Source organism: Oryctolagus cuniculus, chromosome 2 (assembly GCF_051225735.1).
Source record: "Oryctolagus cuniculus isolate XC-2025 breed Fujian yellow rabbit chromosome 2, ASM5122573v1, whole genome shotgun sequence".
Classification (NCBI taxonomy): Eukaryota; Metazoa; Chordata; class Mammalia; order Lagomorpha; family Leporidae; genus Oryctolagus; species Oryctolagus cuniculus.
This window is the reverse complement of record NC_142868.1, coordinates 37,501-51,106: the sequence shown is the minus strand read 5'-3', so window position 1 is coordinate 51,106 and position 13,606 is coordinate 37,501. Positions and strand designations below refer to the sequence as shown.

At 59.4% G+C, this 13,606-nt stretch overlaps 1 pseudogene; it reads right to left on the bottom strand.

Moving 5' to 3' along the window:
• Positions 1–180: 180 nt before the first annotated feature.
• On the bottom strand, positions 181–9,143 carry LOC149127655 (GPI ethanolamine phosphate transferase 2, catalytic subunit-like; annotated as a pseudogene).
• Positions 9,144–13,606: the final 4,463 nt, after the last annotated feature.

Genomic DNA, 13,606 nt, shown 5'->3' with positions numbered 1-13,606 from the left:
TTGCTCACACCAGGGCTGACAAGCCTGGGCCGTCCCTGTTACACTCCTTGACTGAACAACTTGTGTAACACAAATTCACACACCATAAATTAAAACCCACACACCAAAACACCACTGCCTCTCACCCACTAAGTCCCTGGAGACACCCAGGCTCTCCTGCGCAACATACACTCTCTCGTGTTAGACTGACCTCTGCGTGTAATCTGACACAAAAAATGATTGGAGTTGTTCCCCCCATCGTATTCCACAAAGTGCTTTGGGAACAGCTTCACCCATGTCTCGTCTCCATAGAAGATCATTTCTCTTCCCAGCTGCTTTTGCCTGTCCAATCACGTTGGTCTTCCAGGAGCACAGTGCGGGTCCGTTCCTGACAACATCAATGAAACCAGGGAGGCTCCCTGTCATCAGTGCCTGTGCGAAGAAACATTTAAGAATCAGACCAAGGAATCCAAACGTACACTGGGAGTAAGGTGATGAAGACCACTGTCTAGATGACACAGGAGGCATGACACTAGGACATCCCCTCAGGAACGCCGGGACAGCCATGGGGGAGTATGAGCTGCAGACTGCAGAAGGGGGACAGCAGCTCGGCAAAGAGGACTCAGCCGCACGGATGGACACTTGGGGCTCACCGCAGTCCTCCCACCTAAGAGAGGACAAGGGAGGCGGCTGGGACAGCTACATCACAGCTATATGGCCACAGTGGGGACCTGGACAAGGGAGGCGGCTGGGACAGCTACATCACAGCTGTGGCCAGGGTCGGGAGCTGGTGCAAACCCTCCTGTGTGTGAATCCTAAGGTAGGTTCCCACCAACTTGGTGCTTCAAGTCTCGCGCCACATGACACGCACGCACACCACACTTAACAATGCAGCAACGCTACTGTCCCATAGAGTGGAAACACAGGAAGATAGCAGTCCTTCTAAGCAGGACTTTAAAAAAAAAAAAAAAAAACTACTTATTCATTTAATGATTTGTTTATTTGAGAGGTCAGTTTATAAAGAGCAAACACAAAGAGGAAGTAGATCTTCCACCCTCTGGTTCACTCTTAAATGGCAAAATGAGCTGGAGCTGAGCCCTATCTTGTAAGCCAAAGACCGAGGGCTTCCTCCAGGTCTCCCACGCGGGTGCAGGGGCCCAAACACGTGGGCCATCTTCTACTGCTATCCCAGGCCATTGGCAGAGCTGGATCGGAAGTAGAGGAGCCAGGCCACGAACAGGTGCCCACAGAGGATTTTTGACACCACACACAAGAGGCCCATGCTTATTTACTGACTTGAAAGGCAGAGTGATAGAGACCTTTCATTCACTGGGTCAACTCCCCAAATGCTTGTAACACCCATGGCAGGACCAGGCTGAAGCCTAGGAGCCAGGAGCTCCATCTGGGTCTCACACCCTGAGTGGCAGGGGGGCTCACAGTCCTTACACCCCCATGCCCTTCCCTGCTGCATCAGCAGGAGGCAGCCGTACAGCAGGACTGGAGCCCCTGCTCGGACACGCGACACAGGTGTCACGGGTGGCAGCAGCAGGACCGGAGCCCCTGCTCGGACACGCAACACGGGTGTCACGGGCAGCAGCAGGACCGGGCCCCTGCTCGGACCCGCGACACGGGGTGTCACAGGCCGGCAGCAGGACCGGAGCCCCTGCTCGGACACGTGGGACAACAGGTGTCACAAGCGGCAACAGCAGGACTGGAGCCCCTGCTCGGACACGTGACACGGGTGTCACAAGCAGCACAGCAGGACTGGAGCCCCTGCTCGGACCACGCGACACAGGTGTCACAGGCGGCAGCAAGCAGGACCCGAGGCCCCTGCTCGGACACGCGATACAGGTGTCTAACAGGCGGCAAGCAGCAGGACCGGAGCCCCTGCTCGGACACGTGACACACATGTGTCTCACAAAGGCGGCACAACGGGACCGGAGCCCCTGCTTGGACACGTGACACGGGTGTCACAGGTGGCAGCAGCAGGACCGGAGGAGCCCCTGCTATCCGGCCACGCGACACGTGGTGTCACAGGCGGCAGCAGGACCTGGAGCCCCTGCTCGGACACTTTTGCGACACGGGTGTCACAGGCGGGCAGCAGGACAGCCGGAGCCCCTGCTCGGACACGTGACACAGGTGTCACAAGCGGCACAGCAGGACTGGAGCCCCTGCTCGGACACGCAACCTGGAGCCAGCTGGCACAGGCGGCAGCAGCAGGACCGGAGGGAGCCCCTGCTCGGATACGCGACACGGGGTGTGCGAAGGCGGCAGCGGGACCGGAGCCCCTGCTCGGATGCAGCGACGCGGGTGTCACAGGCGGCAGCAGGACCGGAGCCCCTCGCCAGGAACTGCAGCGGACAGGTGTCACAGGCAACACAGCAGGACCCGGGCCTGCTCGGACCACGCGACACGGGTGTCACAGGTGGCAGCAGCTAGGACCGGAGCCCCTGCTTGGACACACGACATGGGTGTCACAGGTGGCAGCAGCAGGACCGGGCCCCTGCTCGGGGCGGGACCAGCCCGGCCTGAGTGTCCCTGGCGAGCGCAGCAGGGACCAAGAGCCCCTGCTCGGACACGTGACACGGGTGTCAAACAGGCGGCAGCAGGACCAGAGCCCCTGCTCGGACCACTACGACACGGGTGTCACAGGCAGCAACAGGACCAGAGCCCCTGCTCGGACAAACCGCGACACAGGTGTCACTCGGGGTGGCAGCAGCAGGACCGGAGCCCCTCGCGGACACACGACACAGGTGTCACAGGTGGCAGCAGGACCGGAGCCCTGCTCGGACACATGACACGGCGGTGTCACAGGCGGCAGCAGGACCGGAGCCCCTGCTCGGACACGCGACACGGGTGTCACAGATGGCAGCAGCAGGACCGGAGCCCCCCTGCTTGGACACACGACATGGGTGTCACAGGTGGCAGCAGCAGGACCGGGCCCCTGCTTGGGACACTGAGCATGGGTGTCACAGGTGGCAGCAGCAGGACCGGAGCCCCTGCTCGGACACGTGACACAGGTGTCACAAGCGGGCGCAGCAGGACCCCGAGCCCCCTGCTGGACCACCCGTGGCCACGGGTGTCACAGGCGGCAACAGGACCAGAGCCCTCTGCTCGGACGCACGACACGGGTGTCTGGGCGCTCCAACAGGACCAGAGCCCTGCTCGGACACGCGCGACACAGGTGTCACGGGTGGCAAGCAGCAGGACCGGGCCCCTGCTTGGACTACGTGACACGGGGTGTCACCGGGTGGCAGCAGCGGGGACCGGAGTCCCTGCTCGGACTTCTGAGCTGCCGGAGGTGTCACATGGGGCAACAACGGGACCGGGAGCCCTCTGCTTGGGGGGGCTGGCGTGACACGGGTGTCTGCAGGCAAAGCAGCAGGACCGGAGCCCCTGCTCGGGACACGCGTTTCTGTGGAGTGTCACGGCCGGTAGCAGCAAGCAGGACCGAACCCCTGCTTGGACACGTGACACGGGTGTCACAGGTGGCAGCAGCAGGACCGCAGTCCTGCTCGGACACACGGCCTTGGTGTCACATGGGGCAACAACAGGACCGGAGCCCTCTAGCGGGGATCACGTGACGGCATGGTGTCACAGAACAGCAACAGGACCGGAGCCCCTGCTCGGACACGCAGCTCTGGTGTCCACGGAGTGGCAGCAACCAGGACCGGAGCCCCTGCTTGGACACGTGACACGGGGTGTCACAGGTGGCAGCAGCAGGACCGAATCCTGCTCGGACACACGACACGGAGTGTCCACATGGGGCAGCAGCAGGACCGGGCCTGCTCGGACATGTGACACGGGTGTCACAGGCGGCGCAACAGGACCAGGAGCCCCTGCTCGGACACGTGACCCGGGTGTCCGCCGGGTGGCCAGCATGGGAATGGAGCCCCCTGCTCGGACATGTGACACGGAGTGTCACGGGTGGCAGCAGCAGGACCAGAGCCCCTGCTCGGACACGTGACCCGGGTGTGCGGGTGGCAGCAGCAGGACCCCGGCCCCTGCTCGGACACGCGACACGGGTGTCTGGGCGGCAGCAGAGCCTGCTGCACCACAACGCTGACCCCACAGGTTTGTCTTTTCTATTTTAAGTTTGTTTTGCTTTTTTATAGTTACTTATTCATCTGATAGAGAGGGAGGGAGAGAGAGAGGCCTTCCATCTGTGGTTCACTGCCCAAGTCACGGCTAGCCAGGGCTGGGACGGGCCAGAAGCCAGGAGCCTTTCAGGCTGACCTATTGATAATCTTACAATTTAAGGGAAAAAAGGGTGGGGAGTACGATGTTGTGGCTCAGTGGGCCAAGCCAGTGTCTGCAACGCCCAGCATCACTATGGGCACCAGGTCATGTCCCAGTTGCTCCACTTCAGGTCCAGCTCTGCTCACGGCCAGGGACAGCAGCAGGTGGCTTCAGTGCTTGGGCTCTGCCAGGCACGTGGGAGACCTGGACGGGGCTTACTTTTTATTGGCCTGGCCCAGCAGGACTGTTAGGGGCCACCCGGGAGTGAAAAAGCAGATGAAGAGCTTCCATCTCTTCCTGTGTCATTCAAATAAACCAATTGTTAAGGGGGGGGTATGAGGGCAACCGTAGGAGACATCTGTAAGCTCTCTGCTGCGGCTGCTGGATTATGTCACTAGGGTGGAGCCTCTATGGTTGATCCCCGGTGGCTTTCTAAGAAGAGGGCAGAGAAACCAGACACAGACACAGACACAGAATCTCCCTGCCCGGAGCCCGTGTGCTGCTCTGTGCCAATCCATACCTCTGAAACCATGTGCCAAGAGAAATCTCTTCTGTACATGAGAAGTTAAGGTAGCCTCAGGTATTGTGTGACAGTGGTAAGAAGCTGGGTGATAAACACCTGCATGTTCATGCAGTCTGGAAGGCACTCAGGGAGACCATAGATAGGGCCCTGGTCACTCATTCCCTCCTGGACAAGTCTTCCTGAGGCCTATGGGGGGGCAGGAGAAAATTCCGAGAGCCCTCACACTGTGTGCACACCGAATGAGTGTCCCAACCACAGGTCCACCCTGTGAGAGGTGGTCCCCTCCCCACGTGATGTGCCTGAGACAAAGCACTCTGACTGCTAAGCTATGGTGGAAAGGAAAGATGAGCTCAAGCACAAACAGAAGCACCAGAGGAAACATCATTTGCTGTCTGCACCAGTCATCACGCATTCCACACACAACCCTGGGGTGTGGATCAGAGCCAGAGGGGTGGGGCCTGCATGTGTGATCTCATCATGCTCGGGTGAGCACCAAGGTAAGTGCATGAAAACTGTATCTCAGGTTATGTTTTCACTGAGTCTCTCTCTCTCCAAAATTCTGCTTCTTCCAGGTAACCTAGTGACTTTTTGGTGAGGATCTTTGTACTCTTCTGTACGTATACAATCACAAAGATGCCCTTTCTTTTTTAACCAGAATGGTATTAAACTACTATTGCATCAATGGTATACCAGGAAACATAAAGCTACAAGCTACTCCCCCCCCTCCCCTGCCACTGCAACGGACACTCAGTTTAAAAAGGCTTCCTGTGGAAGTACCACAGAAGGGCTGTGGAGGTGAGGTGGGGCTTTCGGCGAACTCAGCCAAGAGTGGAGACGAGGACACAGGAGGGAGGGGCAGAGGGGAGCAGGGGAAGGCCACACCGGGTCTAGGAAGTCCGTCATCCACACGGGGCAGAGACGAGCTGTGGGTGGGTCCCCAGAGGCAGCAGGGCCCTAGGCAGGATTTGGAGATGCTGGTGTCCAGGCGGAAGGCACTGGCAGACTTGGACCAAGGGGCTTCATCAGCTTCTACTCATGCCCTGGTATCAAGGGCACTTGTCCAGCTCATTTCTTGGCGGAAGGAGTGGACATCACCAAATCCTTTGCACTGTGTTATAACCTGACCTTGCTGCTCTTCGTTCGTCTGTATCTGGTTCTTATTCTTTTACGTTACAGGCACTTTCCCCCTGTGTGGACTTCTTGGGGTCCTTCGCCCATTTCCCACGGGACTGATCTGGTCCCTCAGCTGGTCCTCCTTCATGGATCGAGGGGCGTCGGCGTCTTGTTTGTTACATCCCACTGTAAGTAATCTTTTCAGTGTCAGTAGCTTTGTGGATCTCACATCTTTGCCACATACAAGTTCTGGCTTTCCCCGCAGCTGGGTCTGCTCCCCTGCTAGTGCCTCCGTCGGCAGTGGCCCAAAACACACACACTTACGGACCTCTCTGTCAGGAGGACACCTGCTGTCTTGTCCTCCAGTGAAATCGTCCCTGTCTAGAATACCATGTGGGGGACACAGCAGTGCTCAGCATCACGACACGAGGAACACTACTTTTACAAGTGCCGAGCAGGAGATCCGAGGGGCGTGTCAGGGAACCTCCATCCAGACCTGTCCTGTTCACCAGTGAGCACTTGCTGACCATCTCAAAGGCCTTAAATTCGTATGCAAGTAGCTCCTTCTCAGGAAACAGGGCGAGCCAAGGAGGAGGCGCCCCAGCCAGCAGCAGACACCGCACTCCTCCTGCTCCTCTAGGCCCCACTCGAGTTGGGCGGCCCTCAGCCGAGCTTCCCAGGCCTCCCTGGCACCAGCGTCACCCGCACAACTCTTCTGCCTATGCTGACTTTGCACTTCCCTCACTGTGCACCGCGTGGACGCCAACCTGTTGACCTGAAAGCCCCCATGACCACCAGACAGTGTTCCCCCAGCTCTGTGCCAAGTGAAGGACCAGCCAGACGGCAGCTGGCGGCCAGTCGACATTTACTGTCTTCTTTACCCGCGACTCTTGCTAGGCTGAACACCTGAAGGCTCAAACGGTGGCAGCAGCAACGCTAACTGTCCAGGGTCGCCACTAGTCTGGTCATTATACATACTGCAACTTTGGACAAGATTCTAACTTATCTGAATTTGATTCCTTCTTAAAAAGTCCAGAGACCAGACTAGATCAACCCTAGAGGCTCCTTCCAGGATGGTAACCAACCTGCTGATGACTACAGGGAGGAACCAGGTGCCAGCTTCGAGGTGTAGCAGGTAAAGCCCGCCACCCCCTGCGATGCCGGCATCCCATATGGGCATCATCTGTGTCCCGGCCGCTCCACCTCTGATCCAGCTCCACCTGCTAATGGCCTGGGAGAGCAGCCGTGAAGAGGATGGCCCAAAGATGCTTGGTCCCTTTACCCGCGTGGGAGACCTCGGGGCAAGCTCTGGGCTGTGGCCTGGCCCAGCCGGACCTGTTTGCAGCTATCTGGGGAGTGGCAAGCAGGGATGGAAGACCCCTCACTCCCTTTCTCTCTTCTCTCTCCCCCTGTTAACTCTGACTTTCAGGTAAATTAAATAAATCTTAAAAAAAAAAAAAAAAAAAGGGGGGGAACAGCCCAGGGGGGAGGCATTTGGCCTGGGGGGTTGGGAAGATGGTCCAAAAAATATGCCTGTGTCCCGCGCTGCAGTGCTGGGCTGCTCCAGCACCTGTGCTCCTCCCCCTTCCCTCCCTGCTGACGCCCGGGATGGCAGCAGGCAGCAGTGAGCGCCTCAAGCACTTGTGGTCCCTGCCATCCACAATGGAGACCTGGACTGAGTTCCCAGCTCGCGGCACCAGCCCCCCTGCCACTGCAAGCATCTGGGAAGTGGACAGAAGGGACAGGAACTCTCTGACTCTTCCGTAAATTAAACAGAAACAAAGAAACAGGGAACAGGCTGCAAGGAGGATGGCGCCTCCCAGGTTGAGTCTGGCTCTAACCTCTGATGTGGGTCTGGCGCTGGCATAGCAGGGTGAAGCCACTGCCTGCGCCAGCAGCCCGCATGGCTTGATCTGTGTCCTGGTACTGCCTCCTGGAATGCATCTCCCCTGCTGTGTGGCCTGGACAAAGAATGGAGCCCCGCTGGCGCCCAAGTACCTGGGTCCCTACCACCCGCGTGTCAGGGAGGAAGTTCCCTGGGCGCTCCTGGCTTGAGCCTGGCCTAGAGCTGACCCACCGCGCCCACCTGGAAAGCGAACCGGCAGACGCGAAGATTTCTCTCTCTGTAACTCTGGCTCAAAATAAATAAATAAGCAAAACAGACAAATACATCTTTGGAACGAAAAACAAATCCTTTAGCCTTCCTGTGAGGCATGGGCTTTTGGCTGCTTCACAAAAATCCCGACCTTTGGGAAGCCCCTCTGGCGCTGTGTTCCAGCCAGGTGGCAGCGCCAAACTCATTCCGTTAAAGCGGGACTCTAACGCCTACCCGTGTGCAGCTTACCTTGATCCGAGGCATGGTCACTGTGGGGTGGCTTTGCTTTCCCCGGCCACAAAACTGGTGAGACGCTCCTTTTCCACCAGATGCGTTGTGTATAGGCATAAACCTCACACCCTTCGACCCAAACACAAAATCATCTCTCAAGGCATCTATCAGCACAACTTGACCGACTTTACTGAAGAGAGGCGGCGCTCAGTCAGTTGGAAGTGGCTCCTAAAATTGTTTGAACAGAGAAAAAAAGGAAATTGAATTTATTCAATTTTAAAACTCAGCACTCCGCCCACCGGCCGTGGGGAGGACCGGGAGTTCCTGGGACGGGGGCCCCTGCGCGGAGCACCGAGGAGTCGGACCCGAAACAGCTCGGCAGGCAGAGCCGGGTGGGCGCCCACCGCTCGGGTGCAGCCTGCGCTGTAGGGCCCGCGCGGGTGAGGGCTGGGAGGCCGCGTGACGCCTCGAGAGAAGACGCACCCGAATAAAAGCCAGGGGCTGGCGAGACCGCATCTGCGCGCCCCACCCGGGCGGGCGGTGACTCTGAGCCCGTTCGGGGCGCGCAGAGCCGCAGGCGGCGGGACCAGGCGGGGGCAGCCGGGGCGCTCACGTGGCCCTCCAGGGCGGAGGCCGAAGGGGCCGGCGGCGGGTCTGGGGTGGGCGGGGGCGGCGGGCACAGGCGCTGCTCCGGGAGAAGGGGGGTCCTGCGAGGCGGAGACGTCCAGGGAAGGGTCCGTACCCGCCAACAAGGCTCCGGGCGCGGGGAGCTCTGCTCGGTGCTCGGTGCTGGACGAGGAGCGGGACGGGGCGCCGGGAAAAAGCCCCGCAGGAAGATCGCGGCGCCCCGGGCACCTCGATCGCTGCTGCGGCAGGCGGCGAAGGTCCCGGAGCCAGCCGCATCCGCGCCCCGCCGCTCCGCTTCCGGGCCCGGGGAGCCGCCTCGGCCCCGAGCTCCCGGGCCTGACAAGCCGCGGCGCCCAGAGACCCGTCACTCCGGCGGCGCGCGCGCGAGAGCCGACGCAGGGCGGCGCTTCCCGGTTCTCGGGCCTGCGCCAGCGGCCCCGCCGCCGCCACGGAGCTGGGAGCTGCAGGGCTTCGTCGGGCCGGGGCTCCGCCGCGTGCGCTGCCTCGGTTGTGCCTCGCGCCGGGCAGCTGTCGGCGCCCCATTTCCGGCGGAGTTCGGCACCCATAAGCCCTGGCGGTTCTCTGGCGGTCCGGTGCCCGAGGGCGCCGTTGGTGCCCCGGCTGGGAGCCCAGCGCCCGCGACCCGGGGCAACGCGCCCCTCCGCGGCGGGGAGTGACGGCGGGGGCGCCCACGGCGCCGCATGCTCCGGAAAGCCCGCCGAGACCGGGGCGCTGCGACGCCCTGAGGCCACGCGGCTGAGGACGGTGCTGCGGGAGCGCGGCGCCGGGAGCTCTCCGTGGGGCGGTGAGGCCGGCGGCGCCGAGGCCGCGCCTGTCGCCACCGCTGCCCCCGCACCTGCCTCCGTCCGTTGCGGGCGCCCACATCCCCGTCCGGGCTCGGGGGAGATCCCGTGGCGCGGCCTCCTGGGGCGGCGCTGTGGCTGCCGGTGAAACGCGTCTCCGCTTCGGCGTGGGATCCAGTCCCTGCTGTCCCCACCTCCGACACAGCTCCTGCTGGGTGGCCCAGGTGCTTGGGCCCTGCAGCCACGTGAGAGGCGGGAAGAGCTCCGGCTCCAGAGCTCAGGCCCCAGCCCATCTGGGAGCGAACTAGCGGGTGGAGGACCTCTGTGTCTGGCCCTTCTCTGTTTGCTCTTTCAAATAAAAAATTTTTTGAAGAAAAAACCGTGCTGTGGCTCCCTGCTTAAATGTGATCACAACAGGTGGTCACGCCCCGAATCTGAACCAGCTGGGAGTCTGAGCTGCCGCCGCACAGCAGCTGAGCCAAAAGAGCCCCGAATACGTGAGGCACAGAGTTAAGTGCTGGTCTGCGCCGAGACCACCACCATCAGGCCGTGAACATCTGCGCTTCCTCACTGTTAGGGAGATGGCGATGCTGGGCGCGCTAGGGGTGGTGTGCGTGCTCCGCGCAGGGCACAGGCAGGCTGCGGAAAGGCAGGGAAAGAGCAGTCCGGCCTCCACCACGCCAAGCACCGCCCAGGGGCCCCAGGAGCCCTCCGCAGGGGAAGTCAGGAGAACCCTCGGCCCGGTGCCAGGGGCTCCGCTGTCCGAAAGTCCTTGTGCAGGAGTGCAGGAAGCCCTGAACCCGCCTTGCGGCGCCGCAGTGGGCGTACAGAGCCTGACACCCGCTCCCACAGATAGGACACCCCCCAGGGAGGACTGCCGCGCGGCGACAGGGGCCGCGGGGAAGCCACAGGAGCAGCCTCAAAGGGACCCTCCCGGCAGACTGAGGAGCCGCGGAGGGCATGCTCTGCACCCGGCCCCTCTGCGTTGACCAGTTGCACTCAGACCCTCCCCCCGCGAGCCTCCCGGCCAGCCGCCGGGCCTTCACTTTGCCTGTGGGGCCAGCTTTCTCTGTGGCTCAGGACTCCCAAGAAGCCAGAACTCCCTTCGGGTGGTGGTCGCTGCGGAACCCAGATCCCGCCCTCTGCAGCTGAGACACTGCTGTGAGGAGCACCAGAGGTACTTTGGGAACCGTGAGAGGTTGGTTACCCGGTGGTTGTGGTGAATTAAAATGTGTGACTCCCTGCTGGCGTAGTGAACTCCCTATCGCCAACACCTGCTTGCCATGACAGTTGGACATAAAGCCTTCTGGCCTTCCCCAAGGCAGGCATCCTGGAGGAATCTTCTCTGCTGGCCTGGACCTTGTAGCCTCCCGGTAACCCCTGGATGATAAACCCTGGGGAGGAATTTGACCCAGCACTCACACCCAGCAAGCCCTCTGTCCAGGAGAAGGGGTGCCAGGGGCGGGGTGGTGGTGAGGAGGAGCAGTGGGAGAGACCCTAGATCTACTCCCTTGCAAGCCCCAATCTGAATGCAGACCTGACCCAAACCCACAGCCCAGCACCTAACCCTGACCCCTAACCCTGATCCTGACCACCACCCCTAACCCCCTATCCCCTGACCCTACCTCTATCCCTAACTCCTGACTCTGACCTGGAACCCGTCCCGAACCCGATCCTAGCCCTGGCCCTAGCCCCAGCCCAAACCTGAACCCGGAGCCCCAGCCCGGCCGCAAATCACTGGATGCGCAAGCCACTTTGGCCGCTGTGCTGCTGCCCTGCTATGGGGTCCTCGGCAGCCCGGGCGCAGGCCACTCACTGAGCAGCACCGTTCTTGAGACCCCGTCAGCTGCCGCCTTGTCCACTGCTGGTCAGACGTGCTCTTTCTTTCGTCAAACGCCTTGCCCCAGGACTGGTTCTGCACCGCTCAGAGGGACTGGCGCTCCCTGTAACGCTGAGGCACGCGCTCCCTAGCCACGGGGGACTGTGCTCTCAGTAACGCTGAGAGCACGCGCTCCCAGCCGCGGGGACGCGGCTCAGTTGAGGAAAGCACGACGCTGTCACAGGTAAGCCCTCACCCTGCATCAGCCCTCACACTGCTGGGCTGAAAAGGAGGATGCTGCTCACGTGGACACTTTGAGTGCACAAACCCCACAGTGGCCTGTATCGAGAAGCAAAGCTGGCCGCCACCCAGCACAGTCCACAGTACTTCCCACTGTGACACCAAAAATGCCTGCAGAGTGCGGACCCCTGGCAGGCGAATATCTCTTACTCACATTTAATTGATACATCTAACATGTTTTTAATAGTGTATTAACTTTTCTGAATACTGATGACCTTGATACAAAAAAGTTCTCCCATCACCACAAATTCTGATACACAGATTTTGGAAGTTGTATTGAGAGCTTTGGCACTTAAGGTATTTACAATTTCCTTTATTCTTAGTGTTCAGAGGTGCTCTTACCTAATCAGGGGTTCCCCTTTAGTGCTGTCCTGTTTCTCCTTATGATTTCCTTGATGTCCCTATAAAATCTGACTTGGGGACAAAAGGTGACCACACAGGTTTCTCTGGTGTCAGTTTTTCTTACCTATCAGGACTGGTAGCTTCCCTGAGAACGTTCACAAGTCACTTAGGGGCAGTGGGCTGGCTGTTTGTAATGCACACAGATCACTCATTCCTGGAAGCTCCAGCAGTAGAATTTCCACCCGACATAAAGGAAAAATGGAGGCTTTGAAGTATAGCAGTGGAAAAGCTGCTCTTTCCATCCAGTTACTTCTGTCTTGAATCAAGGTGCCCCTTTCCACCGCCAAGGCCACCTGGGGTGGGGGTGGGTCACCTGTGCTTCAGTCACAGAGAGCATGACAAATCTGGGATGAGCTGCAGCGTGCACCACTCGCGTCCCCGTTCCCCTGGCCAGCTCACCACGTGGCACTGTGCACCACGCTTGGCCAGGATTAGAGACGAGTGGCTTACGGGAGCACTAACCGTCTGCCACGCGGCTTCCCCTTTGTGACTCCTCTGGTAGTTCAATGAGGTTTGACTTCTGGCAAAAGCTTTTACCACATTCATTACATTCATAGCGTTTTTCTCTGGGTGGGGTCTCTGATGCCTGCGGAGATCCAGCCCTCCGGTGAAGGACTTCCCACATTCATTGCACTCACAGGATGTGTCCCCAGTAGCGTGATGCACCCCTTCTCTGCAGTGTGAAGATGTCTCATGCACTCTGAGGTGTGCCTTATAGTAGGCGTGTTTCCCAGCTCACATCACATTCATGGGGTTCCCCCTGTGTGACTCTTTCCATGACGCTGAGGTGTGCCTTATGGTTAGACGTGTTTCCCACGCTCTTATGTTCATAGGGTTTCCCCACTGTGTGAGCTCTTCCATGACGCTACGAGGCCTGTGCCTTATGGTAGACGTGTTTCCCACGCTCTTATGTTCATAGGGTTTCCCCCCGTGTGAGTTCTTCCATGACGTTGAGGTGTGTCTTATGGTAGACGTGTTTCCCACGCTCTTATGTTCATAGGGTTTCTCCCTTCCCCTGTGTGAACTCTTCCATGACGTTGGGGTGTGCCTTATGGTAGACGTGTTTCCCACGCTCATCACATTCATGGGGCCCCCCTGTGTGGGAGTCTTCCACTTGGCCTTCAGGTGTGTGCCATTTATAGTAGACAGTGTTTTCCCACGCTCTTATGTTCATGGGGTTTTTCTCCCCTATTGTGAGTTCGCTCTGTGCAGTGAGGGATGGGCTTTTGCTTGCAGAAGGGTTTTGCAGTCAGTACATTCATATGGTTTTGCACTAACTTTCTTGGGGTTCTCTAGTCCTTTTTTCCGGCCGGACTGATTTTACAGAGGAGAGGGTTTTCCTGCATGGGATTACACTGATGAGGCTTCTCTCCTGTGTGAGGTTCTCTGATGCACCTAAGGGTGTGGCTTCTGGAAAGGCTTTTCCCACACTCGTCACACTAACAGGGTTTCTCCCCTGTTGTGAATTCTCTCAC